This window comes from Oryctolagus cuniculus, chromosome 6, assembly GCF_964237555.1.
Source record: "Oryctolagus cuniculus chromosome 6, mOryCun1.1, whole genome shotgun sequence".
Taxonomy (NCBI): Eukaryota; Metazoa; Chordata; class Mammalia; order Lagomorpha; family Leporidae; genus Oryctolagus; species Oryctolagus cuniculus.
This window is the reverse complement of record NC_091437.1, coordinates 113633089-113648099: the sequence shown is the minus strand read 5'-3', so window position 1 is coordinate 113648099 and position 15011 is coordinate 113633089.

Here is a 15011-nt window from a genome sequence, read left to right as displayed (position 1 = left end):
AGCTAGAAATGCCACATTTACCCAGCAGCTAGCAGCACATAAAAATCTCTTCCAAGAATGCAGTTCAATTTCACAAACAGGTGTTGGAGCTGTGAAGATGAAAGACAGGGTTCTCCACTAACGTCTGAGCCAGGCAAGCATACCACACTTTATATATGAGATTGGCAAACAGAGCTCAAGGCTGGTTTCCCTTAATGCAGATAATGATGATATCCATTTGGTTAGGATAATAAGTCATACCCTTTTTCAATTGGTCTAAGAAAGCAAAAGACTACTGGAAATGACTTTATTGTCACTTAAGGGAAGATCAAACCATCTCACATCATCTTCCTGCTAGTTTTAAACAGACAGGTCCAATACACTGAAATCCCATAGCTCAGACAGAGTAGTCATCCTTGAAATAGCTGGAGAACAATGAGTAATAAATATTTACTCTCTTGAACACTGCAAAACAAAGATGCCACACTGGCTCCGTTAAAACTAAATAGGTTAGTGCCTCACACAACCAGCATGCACAAGCTGGGCACTGACAATCAGCCATGAAGCTGGGGCTGCCAGTGGCACTTCCAGAAACTCAGCAAGAGATTGATTAAAGCAAGCTTTCTACCATCTGTGGTCACGTTATGCTTGGGATAGTTCATATATCTGCAAGGGCAGCAGTAAATATGCCAACAGAGGCAACAGGTTTCCTTGAAGCAGGAAAGAAAGTGGAGTCAATCAAACTAAAGCGATAGCTTAAATCTAATAGCACAGGATTCATGGAAAAGAGCTGACTTTGGCATTCTGTGTGAAAAGACCATCCAGGGTGGATATATTATGCTAGAAAGATAATTCTTACTTGAAAATTTATGATTAAATTTTTAATTTGTTCTAATATTTGTCCAATTAAATCAGTTATAGGCATTTTGGCGGAAAATCAACCTTTACATTAGGGAGCAATATTTTTAAAGGGTTTGGCTGGAAATGGTTATGCTTTATTTGGATGAGAGGAAGAAATGGAGAAGGGAAAGATGGAGGATAAGATAAAGAGTAGGACGTAAAGTGACGTTTCCCCAAAAACACAAATATTGCAATTCATCAAGCAGTCTCTCAGTCCTGTAAAATCCTTTTGTTGAATCTGGTTTGTTGTTCATTCATTTGATCACACATTCATTCATCAACTGTGCATTGTGTGCTTACTTTGCACACAGTGTCAGTGATGAAGCCCTTGGAGACAAGCATTCCTAAATTCCAGGAGTATATTTTAGGTATACTAACATTTAAGTAATATATACAGATAACTATATAACTTGAAAATGTTTCATATTCTGTGATTCACAATAGTTTAACAAAAAAAAAAAAAAAACTAATGCCACAAAAGAGCATATGAGAGTTCTTTAGAAAGTTCATGGAAAATGGAATAAAAGATGTTTATTTTTATGGAAAAATTTGGGAATTTATGCCTTCAGAAGGTGTTCAGGAAGTTCATGGAAGGGCTGGCATTGTCAAAAAGCAGGTAAAGCTACTCCCTGTGCTGCAGGCATCCCATATGGGTGCTGGTTCATATCCTGGCTGCTCTACTTCCTATCCTGCTTATGGCCTGGGAAAATGGTCCAACTACTTGGGCCCCAGCCACCAACAAGGAAGACCCAGATGAAACTCCTGGCTCTTGGCTTCAGCCTGGCCCAGAGCTGGCCAGTCAATGAATCAGCTGATGGATGATCTCCCTCTTTCTCTCTGTTTCTTCCTCTCTCTGTAACTTTGACTTTCAAGTAAGTAAATTAATTTTTAAAAAGTTCATGTAAAATATTTCAAAATTTTTACTACAAAACTAAGTATATCTTTTAATTCCATTTTGCATATTTTTGTATCTTTGTACAACCATTCTACCAAGTAACATTCTTTCTCTTTGAAAAAAATTATTCTACATCTCTTTGCTCTGCAAATGCCCTTTTCCTCCTCACTTTCAAACAATAACCTTATAGTTTATATGAACAGTAGAAATCATTCAAAAATATGCCTAATATCGTCTCATGACCAATTCTACAAACTTACCCTCATCTTTCAGGAACTTCGCCTTTCCTTTTTTTTATCCTAGGAGACAGGGGAGAGGGACAGGAGCAAAGTGGTTACTGTCTCTTGGTCAAGGTCAACCGTTCCACATATATTGCCTTCTCCACCATTTGCCTCTTTGATAATTTCTCTTCATCATGCAACATTAAGCTCTCTTTCTCTCTATTGTATGCCCTCTATATACCAGAAATCACTGCTACCTATGTTTCACATCATTTTACACACATAAGGCTACAATTACTAAGTCACACTGGGAAAACTAAGGAGACTTGCAAGGACTAGAGCAAGTGGTCTCCTTGTCTTGGGCCATCCAGAATGCTACAGGTACAGCCAGACCTGAGCTTTCATTTCTGGAGCTTTATATAATAAGATAGAATGTCTTTGGCCTTATAATAAAAGCAATTAAATTTAAAAAAAAACACCCTTTATCCTGTATGCTCATCATGACCCGTTTTGATCCCCTTCATATAAAAATTATCATAATTTTAAATTCAGGACTTTTCCTGTCACTTTCTTATTTCTTATTTACCCTAAAAGCACTTCAATCAATTTGCCTTCCGACTTCTCTGAAATCGTCTTTGCAGAATCAACTGTGATCTTTGCATGAACAAATCCTGCACATGCCCCTCTGCCCTCTGTCTCACACTTAAAAGCTTCCTTCTGTGATCTGCCCTCTCTCTTGACTCTCATGACATAGAATTTCCTCTTTCCCATGACTTCCTGAGCATATTTTTCCGCAGTCTTCTTTGCTGTCTCTTGTGCCTCTGACTTGAGAACTTGGTTATGTCACCTCTTCTTTTCCCTCTTTCTTCTTTTTCCTCATCCAATCACATGGTTTTCATCACCACACACATATATATTAATAAAACAAAATGTAAAACCTCCATCTTATCTTTGCATCTTGCTGCTTGTGTTTGGATGTTTTAACTTAATGAGTCCAAACTTAAATTCATCCCTTTCTTCCTCAGTCTTCCTTATATGAATGCAAATCTTACAAAACAATCAGTAAAAAAAAAAATCAACCAAATTTTGTTTCCTCACTTCCCCAAACCACTCCATCAATGAGTCTCAGCAATTCAATCTTTCTCAACAGTGTAGAATCCATTCTGCTGTCACTGAAGCTCAAACACTGCTCTCTCTCCCCCAAGTCACTGGGATAAAGCTCTTGATGCTTCTTTTTAACTCCCACCTTTACTCTCCAAACTGTTCTCCAAAGACCAAAATGATCTACCTAAAACATGTTAAATTATTTCCTAAAGCATTTCAAAGTACATAAAACAACATCTGTGCTCTTTTCTGGATCATAATGCCCTGAATAGCAATGCCTTGGCCTCTGTCTGTAAAACCTTTTTGATCTACTTGCCTCTCACTGTGGCTTTCTTTCAGCCACTCGTTTCTCCTATACAACATGAATGCTTTTTCAACAGAGATCCTTTGCCTGAAAAAGTCAGCTCATCATTTTTCTGCAACTACCTTTTGTATATCTTTTAGCTCTGATCCTAATTGTTTCTAATCCTTGTTTGTTGTTGAAAATCTGAAGTGGGTTTTTCTGTCATTCCCTCTTTTCATGTTACTTAGAGTAAATTTTATTATACTGTAACTGCTTTCCTATCAATTGTCACTGTCATTAGAAGGTAAACTCTATAAGGCTAGACATTATTTTTATTCTGTTCATAAAACTATGGCAGAAATCTATGTCACACAATACAGGCTCAGTGAATACTCATTGAATGTGGGTTCCATTTCAATACAGAAGACTGAAAATGTTAACTTTTTTTTCTTCCTCAATACTGTATTTAAAAATATGGAAAGCATTAAAAGAAAGAGAACAAAAGCATAGTCTATCACTAGAAACATTTTTCAACAAATATCTGAAAAGCCTAAAGGAAATAATTAATAGAGATTGATTAGATAAAATAGAAGTCACAGTTGAGAATGTACAGTCATGTGGCTGCAATTGGGGACGTAGGCAGCATAACCAGCATGTTCAGCCAAGTGAAAGGCAGAAAAAGGCTATGAAGCTGAAAGTAGAGACAGTAATTACAGAACGATATACAGAACAGTTGATTTATCCCAAACTTACCTCTGTACCCTATGTAGATAGAGAAGGGCTTTGGACCTGACACTGAAGTCTAGATAAAGGAAATCAGAGCTTTATGCTCTACATAAATCATAAAATCTATCTGTTGGGGCAGTTGTTTAGCCCAGCAGTTAAGACATCGCTTGGAATGCTTGTGTTCCATATTACAGTTCTGAGTTCAAGTACTGGATCTTCTGTTTCTGTCTTCCTGCTAATTTGAGCACTGGGAAGGAACAGCCCATGGCCCAAGTACTCGATTCTCTGGGTCTCACATAGGAAACCTGGATTAAGTTCCAGCCTCCTGGCTTCTTTGATCTGGCCTGACTCCAGCTCTTTGGGGCATTTTGAGAGTGATTCAACAGAAGAAAGATTCATCTTTCTCTCTCTCTCTCTCTCTCTCTCTCTCTATCTCCTTGCATTTCAAATTACAAAAGAAAGACTATCTGCAAGTTAAAGCTGATATGGTGAATTTTATCACACCACATTAAACTTTCATTATTTTTGGCATTTTAGGGGTCTTCCAGGATAATGGCTATGACCTCACCCTTTCACCTTAAAACAAACCAATTGGTTATATCTACCTCAGCACAGAGTAAGAGTGTTTATTCTCTTAGTCGAAAAAATAACCAAACACTCCCCAAAATGTAACATGAAAGAGGGAACATAGAGAAGAATGTTCCAGGGGAATCTAAAATTATATCAGTAATATTAACAAGCAACACTTGCATTACTATTCTTAGATTTAATTGGTGTTATCAGACACAACAGAAAGTTCTAAGAAACCTAAAGACTATAAAAAAGTTAAGTTTGAGTGACTTCTCCAAATACATAGTGAAAAGAAGACAGATAGCTGAGAAATCTGATTTTAAAAGGAAATAGAAGATATTTAAATTAATATAGGATTTCCTATATTTGACTATTTGAATATCAGAGCCTGAATAACAGAGGAATAGAAATTATCAAGTATATGATGAGAGATGGCTGCTTCAGTGAATGGTGTTGAAAAAACTGGTTATCCACATAAAGAATAATGAAATCAGACCCCTATTTCAAATTCTATATAAGAACAAACTCAAAATGAATTAAAGACTTAACTATGAGACTGAAACTGAGAAGCTACTAGAAGGAAACATAGGGTAAACACTACATGACATTGGTTTGAGTAATAATTTTTTAGTGGTGACCCTAAAAATGCAGACAACAAAAATAAAAATACACAAATATGATTATAATAAACTAGAAAGCTTCTGTACACAAAGGAAACAATTAAGAAAGTAAGTAAATATTTTCAAGCCAAAGATCTAATTAATAAGGGATGAATATCCAAAGTATTTTGAAAATTCAATTAACTCCATAGGAAGAAAACAGATAATGTGACTAAAATGGACCTGAATAGAGACTTCTCAAAAGAAGACATGCAAATGTCTATGTCTAATAAATTTATGAAAATGCTCAACATCACTAATCCTCAGGGAAATGCAAATTAAATTTACAATGAGATACCACTTCAAAACTGTTAGAATGCCTATTGATAAAAAAGATGAAAGAGCCAATGCTAGTGAGATGTGGAAAAATGAAACACTTGTACACTATTAGTGAGAATGTAACTTACTACAACCATTATGCAAGACAGCACCGAGGTTCCTCAGAATAATAAAAGTAGGGACGGACATTCGACATGGCAGGTTAAGCCATCACTTGTGTCATCTGCTCCCCGTATCAGAGTACTTGGGACTGAGTCCTCCATCTGCTCAAGACTCAGCTTCTTGCCAAAGCTTACCCTTGGAAACAGCAGGTAATGTGGTTCTGGGCTCAGTCCTGACCCATGTCCTGCTGTTGCGAGAACTTGGGAGTAACTAATTCAAGCAAGATTTCTCTCTGTCTCTTTTGCTCTGCCTTTCAAACAAATAAATAAACTTTATAAAATTAGAAGTAGAACTACCATACTTATGCAAGGACCCACTTACTATTATTTACCCAACAGATTTGAAGCTGATATGTTGAAGAGATGTCCTCACTCCCATGTTCATAGCAGCATTATTCACAATAGTTGCTAGGAAGTCAACCTTAATGTCCACCAGCAGGAAAAAAAATTAATATGTGGCTTATATATACTGTACAATACTACGCAGTCTGTAAAAAGAAGAAAATTGTGTCATTTGTGACAACATAGGTAAAATTGGAAAGCAATATGCTAAGTGAAAAAGCCAGAGTCAGAGAAACCAATAATGCATGTAAGATGGTGGTTACCAGAAGCTGGAAGCTGGGGAGATGGGGGTCTATAAAAACTCAGACAGGAGGAATATTTTCTTTTCCTTTGAAATATATTGCAGCATATGGTGAATATGATAAATAAAATTGTATTCTATATTTTAAAATTACTAGGAGTGAATTTCAAATATCTTCACCTTTCCAATTTAAAAGTATTTGTTAAATACCAATTAATATACATGATATCCATAAATAATAATTGCCAGATTTTACTTCCTTAATATATATAATTGTAATCACCAGCTTAAAATTTAAAAATGAAAATTAAAAGTTTTAACACCATTATATTATCAGAATTGTACCTATGAACTACATTGAATCTGTACTCTTTGTGTTGTTATACATTAATATGGAAAAATTAAAAGAAATGAGCAGAGACAAGGAAACCAAAGTTTGTCACAGATGGGGCCCTGATAGTTCTGAATAAAGAGAAGAGATTCAGATTCAGACCTGTATTTCTTATGGAAAATGCTAGGGTTTTCAGTATTTGAAAAGTTATGGTCTGTTGTAGATTGAAAAGAAATTCTAATAAAATATTCAGTGATAAGGAAGTGAATGACAAAAACTTGTTAGGTATGCAAAAACACTGTGAGGACAAAAACAAATCCTCAGAATAACAGGGGAAAATTCAATCTAAATTGTTTTACCCAGCCAAAAATGTCATCAAATATAGGGACAAAACAGACATTTCCCTGGTTCATGAAAGTTACCTCCCATAAACTCTATTTTAGGAATTTATGAAATTAATAATGTGGCAAAAAAAAGCAGATTAGTGGACAGAAGACATGGAGGGAAAAGGTGGAGGGATTTAACTGCTTTGTGAGTCCCCCTGGCAACTGTGTTGCAAGGCTCCAGGCAAAATTTCCAATTGGAGAAAGAGGAGGTAATGGCTGGCAGCCAGGGGAGAGAACTTGGAGAAAAACTGAGGGATATGATAGAACAAAGGAAATCATAAACATGTAGACTTTTTGAAGAGGGACAGAAAATGAAGAAAGTCCTGGGAAAAATTAGAAAGTTATGACACAAAAGAGAAAAAAAGTTAATTTCAGCATTGATTTCTTGGATTGCATTTTACTAACTGGATTGGAATTCAGTGATGCGAGCTGATACATAACGAGAATTTAAATATTTCATCCTAAAAACTATTTTTACACAAGTAAATATTGTTAAATTCTCATATCAATCCATGAGTTTATATCTTAATTGGTATGTACATTATTCGGAAGTCAGTTGTTGAATTCTGGTGGATCCTTCTCTTAATGTTCACCTTTCATAATGTCATTTTATTATAGATTAATTATTTCTATTATAAAATTAGGTGCACAATTATAGAGCTCATATCACAACAACAATGTGAGAGTGACGGGCATTGTGGCAGAGCAGGTTAAGCGACATTTTGGGTAGCCCGCATTCCATAACAGAGGGCTGGTTTGGGTCCAGACTACTTCACGTCCAATCTCGCTTCTTCCTAAAGCATACTGGGAGGAAACAGATGATGGCTTAAGTAGTTGGGACACGGCCGCCCATGTAGAACTGGATGGATTTCTGGCCTCCAGGCTTTGGCACGGCCCAGCTGCTGATTGATGCAGCTATTTGAAGAGTGAGTGAGCACATGGTAGACTCTCTCTTTTCTCTGTCATTATGCTCTCAAATATATGAAAATAAATTTTAAATATAAATATTTTTAAAAGGGATAGAAGTCTAAGATTTTCTGCATATTATGTGCATAAACAAAACAGCAAAAATTCATAAGCTTTATCACATTTTTGTCAAAACCTTTGGAAATTTGTCCAGCTTTTTTTTTTTTTACTAAATATACATTTATATTGCTATCAGTTGTAATTCAATAAGCGTTTTTTTATTTTTTAGAGATTTATTTATTCAAAACATGGAATGACAGAGAGAGATATCTTCCATCCATCGGTTCACTTCCTAAATGGCTGCAAGGGCCAGGGCTACGCCTAGCCAAAGCCAGAATTCAGGAGCTTCATCGTGGTCTCTCATGTGGGTGTAGAGGACCAAGCACTTGGGCCATCTTCCATTGCTTTCCCAGCCATATTAGCATGGAATTGGATAGCAAATGGAGCCTCTGGAGACATGAACTGATACCCATATTGGATGCCAGTGTCACAGAAGGTGGCTTAACCCACTATGCCACAACAGTGGAACCAAGCATTGTTTAAAAAGTTATAGAACAAGAGTGTCAATTTGTTAAGTCAACAACAGGAGTCACTGTGCACTTACTCCCCATGTAGGATCTCTGTCCTTAATGTGTAGTTCAATGTGAATTAATGATATGACTAGTGCTCAAACAGTATTTGGCAATTTGTGTTCCATGTAGGGGCAAACTGATGAAATCTTTACTTAATATATACTAAATTGATCTTCTGTATATAAAGATAATCGAAAATGAATCTTGATGTGAATGGAATGGGAAAGGGAGTGGGAGATGGGAGGGTGCAAGTGGGAGTGGGTGGGTGGGAAGTTATGGGGGGAAAAAGCCATTGTAATGCATAAACTGTACTTTGGAAATTTATATCTACTAAATAAAAGTTTTTAAAAAAGTTATAGAAATCTAATGTTTTCTTCAAGTTACCTATCTAACTAATACATTGAACTTCCATAAGTTTTATCACATTGTTTTCACCTCTGTAATTTTGTCCAATTTTTGGTTTTTCTATTAAATATGCATTTATATTGTCATCAGTTGTAATACATCCTAGCAGATTCCACATGAGGTTGTACAGAATTCTCATTTTTCAACTCCTTTGGAAGTATTTTTGCCTATCAACAGAGAATTTTCATTAAAGTTCATGCTTTTCTCCTTTCAAACATGTCAAAACACACACACACACACACACACACACACACAGAGCAAGCCCTCCAGCTCAGGACAGGTGAAGAGAGCAGTGGCCATCCGGAAGAGCCAGGGCCAGCAGGGGGGCCACAGGAGAATCTCAGGTTCCTCCCGAGGTGTACTGCATCCTGCCGGCCCCAGTGATGGGACGTGGCATCCACTGCCAAAATGTGACTCCCCTGTAGCCTAACTTGAAGCAAGTCAAGAGGAGGGGTCTGCAAGCTGAGCCACCTGGGGTTTTTCTTTTTCTTGAGCATTTTGCGAATGCTCACGAATGAGGATCACAACTGCATGCAAAAAAAAAAAATCTTCAAACAATCAACAATATCTGAGCAGTATTAGTAACATCTGTTCACTCATTCAGAATGTTACAGAAAATGGCTGGCGCCATGGCTCACTTGGCTAATCCTCTACCAGTGGCGCAGGCACCCTGGGTTCTAGTCTCGGTTGGGGTGCCGGGTACTAGTCCCGGTTGCTCCTCTTCCAGTGCAGCTCTCTGCTGTGGCCCGGGAGGGCAGTGGAGGATGGCCCAATGCTTGGGCCCTGCACCCGCACAGGAGACCAGGAGGAAGCACAGTGCCGGCCGTGGCGGCCATTGGGGGAGTAAACCAACGGAAGGAAGACCTTTCTCTCTGTCTCTCTCACTGTCTATAACTCTCTCTCTGACTCTCTCTCTCACTGTCTAACTCTGCCTGTCCAAATAAAAACAAAAACAAAACAAAAAAGAGTTACAGAAAACCTCTTGAAATCAGTTGACCATTGCTGGTTTTCCTAATGTCCTCAAATTCTGAATTGTCCTCCCTGGAAAAGCACTAACCTTAATCAAGTTTATGTTTTTCTGGTCACTGTTGTTTGTCCTTTGCAATCTTACACAATCTAATTACCTCCCCATTAGTAAATGGGTGTTCTTGCGTGATTTACAAATAAGCCACTCAGAAACTTAATTTGATTCCAGTGTCACTTTCATTTTTAATTGTTTTAGTTTTGGGAGTAAATTTCATTATTACATATTTCATTTAAAATTTTCTGATATGTTTATATCACTTTCTCATGAGTTAGAAATATTTTGATCAGTAATTATATTGGCATCAATATATGCTGTATTCATATGGTATAATTAAATAATTAATAATTAAAATGATTTTGAATGAAGCACAACCTTCTTCTAAGTCTCTAATAACTCATATACCTCATTCTATCTTAAAAGTATGATATATAAGCACATTTGTCTTGTTGCTTTGACATGGTGAACATACACTGATAATAAATAAATAATAAAATGGCACAATAAGTAGATCTGCCATTTGAAAACCTTGTAACTGCATCACTGTGAAATGCAGTCCTATGAGCAGTAATTCAACATGCGGAGAACACTCACATGGTCTCTGCTCATCTCTGGCATTATATCATAGGAGCAGCCATACACAATATGTCAACAAATAAGCACGACTATGTTCTAATAAAACTTTATTGAAAATGATATTTGGATATAATTCTAATGTATCACAAAATATTATTTTGTTCTTTTAATCAACTCTTTTGTTCCACCAAAAGATTTATTTATTTACTTGAAAGGCAGAGTTACAGGGAGAGGGAGGGAGAAACAGAAAGATCTTCCATGCACTGGTTCACACCCCAAATGGCTGCAATGGCTGGAGCTGGGCCAATCTGAAGCCAGGCACCAGGAGCTTCTTCCTGGTCTCATCGTGGGTGCAGGGGCCCAAGGATTTTGGCCATCTTCTGTGGCTCCCAGGTGCATTAGCAAGGAGCTGGTTTTGTGAGTGGAGCAGCTGGGGAGCCCGTATGGGATGCCGGTGCTGCAGACATGGCTTTACTTGCTATGCAAGAGTGCCAGCCAATTAAATCAATTCTTAAAGAGTATAAGAACTATCATTAGTGTGTAGGCCATACAAAACCACATAGCACACTGAAGGCTGACTTTTATCTGAGAAGCCTGCATCACCAATTTCCCTGCCCACTGACTTTTGGTTAGATATACCCACAGGGAATCCTGACAAAGGACTGGTGGAAGGGGGAAGAATGAGTTCGGCCCATGTTTCTGCCCCCTAGCTTTGGACTGGCTGCAGGTGTCTACATATCTGTACATAAGTTCTTTTTTTTTTTTTTTTTTTTTTTTTTTGAGAGGCAGAGTGGACAGTGAGAAAGAGAGACAGAGAGAAAGGTGAAAGGTCTTCCTTTCTTCCTTTGCCGTTGGTTCACCCTCCAATGGCCGCAGCAGCCAGTGCGCTGCGGCTGGCGTACTGCGCCAATCAGATGGCAGGAGCCAGGTACTTATCCTGGTCTCCCATGGGGTGCAGGGCCCAAGGACTTGGGCCATCCTCCATTGCACTCCCTGGCCACAGCAGAGAGCTGGCCTGGAAGAGGGGCGACCGGGACAGAATCCGGCGCCCTGACTGGGACTAGAACCTGGTGTGCCGGCGCCGCAAGGCGGAGGATTAGCCTAGTGAGCCGCGGCGCCGGACTGTACATAAGTTCTTAAGACCACATTCCTCCAGTGGAGGTTTAATTTGCATTTTAGAGCTGCTCTCTTGTTTCCAGCTTTCAGTAACTGCTTGCTCCTTCCATTTAATCCTTCATGCTTCAGTGTATACAGGGAACACTGACTTACTAGTCCTGGCATGATGCACTGTCTTTATGATTTCCTATACGGTGACATTATCCATCATTGACCAGAATATTCTAATTTGTACACTATCCTTTCTGCTGGGGCCCTAATACCAGTCTCTCAAAGTGACTACATGAATAGCATGATAACATAATTCTACATCATTTCAAACATACTAGACATCTGCAAAGTATAATAAATTCTATATTCTCCTCTTCCTGGTATATCTCGTCATAGCAGTTTGTGATAGGAGTAGAAACAGCAGGCAAGAGATTCAGAATCAAGGATAAAGACGAGAACGTATTTTTCTCCGATGGTTAACTCCAAAGTCATACAAGTAAATTTTCTACCAATTCTCTCTCATTAGATATGTCGTTTAAAATATCTTCCAACTAGTGGTCTTTATTCAATCTCCTCTAACTTTCCATGGAATATTCAGAAAAAAACAGAATAAATTATGGAAACTCTCAACAACCTCAGGGAGATTAGAAGTGATTTGAATGCTATTTCCAGATTTAGAGAAATTTTTACCACCTAGAAGGCAGATGGAATTGAATTTAAAGCACTCAAGTGTCCTATGAGTATTAGGTGCCAGAACAGAACAGAGCTGCCAGCCTGACTGAAGGAGGATACTTTTCCCCCTTTTCCATCCCTTGGGTCATGAAAGCATTTTCCAAATGAAGCAGAAAGCAGTCACATCTGGAGAGCATCACTGTTGTTTTTGAGACTACTGTCTGTTTCAAACAATTCCTAATTAGGTCTTAAAGCAGATACAGTCCCTGAAAATTTTCTTCGGCTTTTAACGATTTTTTATTTATTTATTTGTGAGTTGGAGATACAGACAGAGAGAGGTAGTGACAGAAAGATCTTCCACGTGCTGGTTCACTCCCCAAATGACCACAATGGCTGGAGTTGTGCCGATCCAAAGCCGGGAGCCAGGAGCTTCTTCTGGGTTTCCCATGCAGGTCCAGGAGCCCAAGCACTTGGGCCATCTTCTATTGCTTACCCAGGCCATAGCAGAGAGCTGGATCGGAAGAGGAGCAGCCGGAACCAGGAACCTGCACCCATATGGGATGCCCGTATCTCAGGTAGAGGCTTAGCCACTACTCCATAGTGCTATCTCCTCTTTGGCTTTTTAAAAAACCTATTAATTCAACACTCTATTGAAAATACACAAAGTGCCTGACCGTATATTAGGTGTTAGGAGAATAAGAGTTGTCTCTCAAACAGACTATAGTTGTACAGAAGAATTACAATTAAACATAATATAGAACAAGGTGTGTCATGGGAGTAAAGGGGCTGGGGTTTAGGGAAAATTTCCTAAGGAATGTGGTATCTAAAAGGATGCCTGAAAGATGATCAGTATTAGCCCAGCTAAGGCAATACACATTAGAAAGAGGAACAGGGCATAGTTTCAAAAGAAATATAGTTGCAAAAGAAGATATGAAAGGGTAAGAAATTGAAGAGTTTAAAACAATTGTTCATTGGGCCGGCGCCGTGGCTCAATAGGCTAATCCTCCACCTTGCGGCGCCGGCACACCGGGTTCTAGTCCCGGTCGGGGTGCCGGATTCTGTCCCGGTTGCCCCTCTTCCAGGCCAGCTCTCTGCTATGGCCAGGGAGTGCAGTGGAGGATGGCCCAGGTGCTTGGGCCCTGCACCCCATGGGAGACCAGGAAAAGCACCTGGCTCCTGGCTCCTGCCATCGGATCAGCACGGTGCGCCGGCTGCAGCGGCGGCCATTGGAGGGTGAACCAACGGCAAAGGAAGACCTTTCTCTCTCTGTCTCTCTCTCTCACTGTCCACTCTGCCTGTCAAAAAATAAAAAAATAAATAAATAAATAAATAAAAATAAAAAAAAGAAAAAAAAAACAATTGTTCATCGTAAAAAGAAGTCCAGACTTTATTTTAGTTATCTTTTTACATTTATAGGTGTGACACTTTTGGAAACATCTAGAAAATGGAACCAAGGACAAAAAGGAAGAATAACTACTGCAATCGAGAAAACACTGAACACGACCAGCATGAGGTCTTCTAGCATCATTAGGGTTTTCCTTTACTACTGAGAAGCAAACACAGCCAGAAAGAACCAGGTGCAGGGAAGTAGAATAAAGGGGTGGCAGGCTTTAGTAGATCAGTGACTGCTTTGCCCAGGTGCCAGCCTACACCGAGGAGGGGCCCTTAGGGAGGGGCTGGATGCTGGCTCAGGTTGAATGAGTCTAAGCTCAGAGGTAGGGAAGAAAGTGAGAAGCTTAACCAAAGGATGGTTAACAAACATCTTGCTGCCCTGGATCAGTGGGGCAAATACTTCAGCTAAAAACATAGAAGAAGGTATTTCATTGCTCGTACCCAAGTCCTATTGGGTGGAGTGGGTCCTTGCCATCCCTCTTTTCTAAAACATGAAAAGGAGGTGGGGATCTTTAACTCCTCTCTATTCCAGGATCAGCAGGCTCTTTCCAGGATTACAATGAGCTCAACATTGTCACTTCAATGCACTGTATCCTACAGGAGTCATAGATTTATCATTAAATTCATCTATGCAGAATTCAGAAACCAGGCGTGTGGGTAGGCAATGATTCTGCTTGAGATCAGCAAAACTGAAATATATGCCAGATGCTGAGAAATGAATGATTTGTTAAAAGCTTATTCATGCACAGCTTCCCTCTGAAGTTGTGCTGTCATTTGATTGATTTAGGTGCTTATGCACTGCTACCAAATTACTTTCACTCTGTAGGCCTTTCGATAACACTTGTGGGGCCACACCTTCTAGAATGCAAAGTGCTACCAGGAATTACCCTTATTTCCTGCCTGGTGACTTCTTGAGTTTTATAGCATCCAAATAGCTGTGTGTGTCGTAAGGGAGTAGGATGGAGAAATGATGTTCTCACTATCTCAAAAAGCAGTATTTCTTCAAGAAAGGAAGGCTATTGATTTTTTTCAACTGACTGAGTCTCTGAGTTTTTCGGTCAGTGACAATTAGTGAGTTAGGGACAGATGATAATGAAAACTTGTCAGCTGCTGTGTTTCAGTTAGCAGACAAAATGAAATGTCAACCATTGTTTTCAACGATCCCTTTCAGATTCTGCCAATGGATAGGTTATTTTTTCCTCTCCTCAACAAGAATTGTA